This window comes from Gavialis gangeticus, unplaced genomic scaffold (genome assembly GCF_001723915.1).
Source record: "Gavialis gangeticus isolate Ggan-Ray unplaced genomic scaffold, GavGan_comp1, whole genome shotgun sequence".
NCBI classification, from domain to species: Eukaryota; Metazoa; Chordata; order Crocodylia; family Gavialidae; genus Gavialis; species Gavialis gangeticus.
The window spans coordinates 8,638,459-8,642,188 of NW_017729009.1; positions in this window are offsets into that span (position 1 = coordinate 8,638,459).

Here is a 3,730-nt window from a genome sequence, read left to right on the forward strand (position 1 = left end):
GAGGCCCTCGGGGACTGCGCCGAGCCGCAGCCCGCCCCCGCAGCGCCTCCTCCCCCGCTCGCCCCGCTCACACGTGGCCGTGGGGAGCGCCATCTCCCGCACGCGGTCGCCACGACATCCTGCCGCAGCTCGCGCGCTGTCCGGGCCAGCGGCGGGGCGTGGGCTCCGGGCACCGCGGACCCGTCGGGGGCACGCGGACAGCTGAGCGGGGCCGCTGGGTATCGGAATCGGACCAATCCGCGCACGGAAGCCCGCACGCTACCCACCACGCCTCCGGAGCCTCCTGAGCCCGCCTCCTACGGCAGGAACCAATCAGAACAAAGAAGGGCGGGGCGGCCCTGATCCCGCCCCAGGCCACCACCCCACCCAATCGCCGCGTGCCTTAAGGCGGCCAATGGAAACACGAGGCTCCGATCCCGGCCCTGCCGCGCTCCAGCGGGCCAGGATCCCTGTCCCGGGCATCGTGTGTCCGCCTCGAGCGGCACGAACCCGCCTGGCCCCGGCCCCTGCTCGAGTTGCGTCCCGAGCGAGCGCGGCCGTTTTCTTCTTCTGTCTCTGCCTTTATCTGCCGGCTGCCGGAGCTACAGGTGCGCGGCCGGAGCCGGGTTTTTTTTCTCTCTGCCCTCATCTCTTGGCTGAGAAGCCCAGCACGGCAGCTCGAAGCCGGTTTTTTACGGGTAGGCAGTACCTCCACGCTGCAATGCCCACTTATCAGCACAGGATGCGGTTTTTTTTCTCTGGCTTTCTCCTGGCTGCGATGCCCAGTTTGCGGCACAGAAGGGCGGCACCGAGCCACTGAGTTCCCTGCCCGTGTCTCCGGGCTCCGAGCCCCGCTCCCCAGGCGGGCGGCGCAGAGCTGGCTTCGGTGCCTGCCCGGGTCTCCCCCTAGCAATGCCCGGCGGGGCCACAGGAGGGCGGCTCTGAGCCCGGCTTTTTCTCCGCCTCCACCTGCTGCGCCGAAGCCCCGACGGGGTCACAGGAGGGCAGCACCGAGCAGCGGGTTCTCCTCCAGCCCTCGACGCCGCTCCTCGGGGCTGCAGTGCTCGGAGCGAACCACCGGAAGGCAGCACTGAGCCGGGTTTTTTTTCCATACAGTGTGGATGCACATGACACCTATTACGTATGTACTAACTACAGACACCAGTATGCGGTTGTATGCAAAGATGATAGATGGACAGCTGTATTACTATCGCCACGGACAGAGACAGAGACAGAGAGAGAGGTAGTAATAGGATCACTGTGTTAATTATGGTGTGTATTACACACAGACACACTATCTCCAGGTCGGGATACGCACACATCCTTATTCGATACATCTCTGTACAATTTAAGTTTTTCAAAGTAAGTGTCGCAATGCATAACACCGTCACTTCAACTCCCCGTCCTCAATATTATACTGTTTTACACCAAGGATCCCACCCTCTCCCCTAGAATTGAAGTGATGCCCCGCGGTGCTTCCTGAACAACAACAGGTTTTCAATTTTTTTCTCGTTAAAAGGGGGAGATGTGGTGCTTTCTAGAGAGGTTTCAGCGTCAGCCGAGAAGCAGACGGTGCTTCTTGGGGCCCACGTGCACCCCCGTCACGTCGAGGAGACAGGGTGGCTCCTCAGGCGGCAGGCGGAGAGAAAAGGGGCACCGGGACACACGAACAGCTTCAAGCTTCAACACCAACCTCAGAAGAGAACCTGACAGGCCCCGCAGGGTGGGGAACCCCGTCACCCGCACGGCCCACAGCGGTCGCCAGAACAGCCTGCCGCAGCGCTGCGGGATCGTCCGCGTGTCCGCGGCAGCAGCGGGACGCGGGCTACGGGCTCCCCGGACCCGGCAGTGGGCAAACAAACAGCTGACCGGGGCCGCTGCGGATCGAAATCGGACCAATCGGCACGCAGAAGCACGTACACCGCACCGTTCCCGGGCATCCAATCAGAATGCAAACAAGGCCGGGGGGGGGGGTGTTCTCTTGGGAAAAGAGGGCGCGGAGCCGTTCTCCCGCAAAAACCAATCAGAGTGCAGAAGGCCGGTGCGGCCCTGACCCCGCCCATGCGTCCACTCCACCCAAATGCTTCAAGGTGGCCAATGAACACGCGAGCCGCCGATCCCGGCCCTGCCGCGCGCCTCGGCCCTGAATCAACTTCAGTGAATCGTGCGTCCTCCCCGGCCGCGAGCACCGCTCGAGTGACGCCCCGAGCGAGCGAGGCCTTTTTTCCTCTTCTGTCTCTGCCCTTGTCGCCCGACTGCAATGCCCGCTGTGCAGCATGTTTTTATTTCTCTGGCTGAATGTCCTGGCTGCCGGGCCCAGAGCGAAGCCGGGTTTGTGACGTGCCAGGATCTCCGGGCCGCGAGGCCCCGGCCGATTCCCTTGTGATCCGCCCTCGTCTCCTGGCTGCAGTGCGCAGGGCGAGGCACAGGAGGGCAGCACTGGGGGTTCCTTTCACGCTCTAGAGATGGAAGCAGGACCTGCCCCTTGCGTATCTGTTACCTGCCCATTTAAGTATATACCGAGACGCAGCCGTCATGGTATTTGGAAAGCTAAAGTGATTCCCTTCTTTCACTTAGAGAGACAGAAACATAGCGGTAGGATCACTGTATTTCTTATGGCACGTATTCTGCACACGCATCGTGGGCACATCTATGTACACACACATGCTTGTAGACACATCCCGGTACAGTTTCAAGTCCATCAGAGTAATTACACAGTGACGATCACTGGCTCTTCGATCCCTCCCTCCCCCTATTTTACACCCGGAATCCCGGACTCCGCACTACAACTGAAGTGAGGTCTTGCAGTGTTTGCTCAACAACCGTGGCCTTGTCTTTAGTTGTCTCTTTACGAAAGGGAGAGTCCGTGCAAATATTGCTATACCTCTGAGCAGAGCCGCACGGGGCCGAGAGCGGGGCACGGGGCTCGGGAAAAGGGGGCCGCACCCGGGCCGGCCCCTCGGCACACGCCCCGCGCCAGCCAGCTGGAAAGCTCCGCCGGGCATCGGAGTCGGACCAATCGGCACGCAGAGCAGGGAGCCCCGCTCACAAATCCCTGACAGCCATTCAGAGTGCGGAGAAGGCGGGCAAGCGAGCGCGCGCCTGGATCCGCCTCCCTCGGCAGAGGCCAATCAGAGCAAAGCAAGGCGGACCGGCATCGACTCCACCTATACAACCCTCGCAGCTAATCGCCGCGCTCCTCCTAGCGCCCAACGGGAACACGAGGCTCCGATCGCGGCCCTGCCGCGCTCCCGGAGCCGGGATCAACGTCCCGGGAATCGTGTGTCCGCCCCGAGCAGCACGAACCCGCCTCCCCGGCCGCGGGCGCGGCCCTGGTTCCGGCCCGAGCGAGCGAGCGAGCGAGGCCTTTCTCTTCTCTCTCTGCCCTTTTCTCCCGGCTGCACCGCCCTGTCTTAACCACACGACGGCAGCACTGAGCAGCTTTGTATTGTTCTGGCTTTCCTTCCCGTTTGCCGGGCCCCGTGTGAAGCGCAGGACGGCAACGCGGAGCCGCTTTTGTTACCTGCCAGCCCGCACCTCCCTGGCTGCGAAGCCCAGTTAGAAACACGCGAGGGAAACACTGGGCCGCATTTCTTGTTACCTGCCCTTTTCTCCTGGCTGCAACGCGCAGGTGGAGGCACAGGAGGGCAGCACTGAGCGGTTTGGGGAGCATGGCGTAACAGTTATTATCTATTAACTGCACCTATTAATATAGATGGAGACGCAAACACAATGGAAGTTGAATACCTAA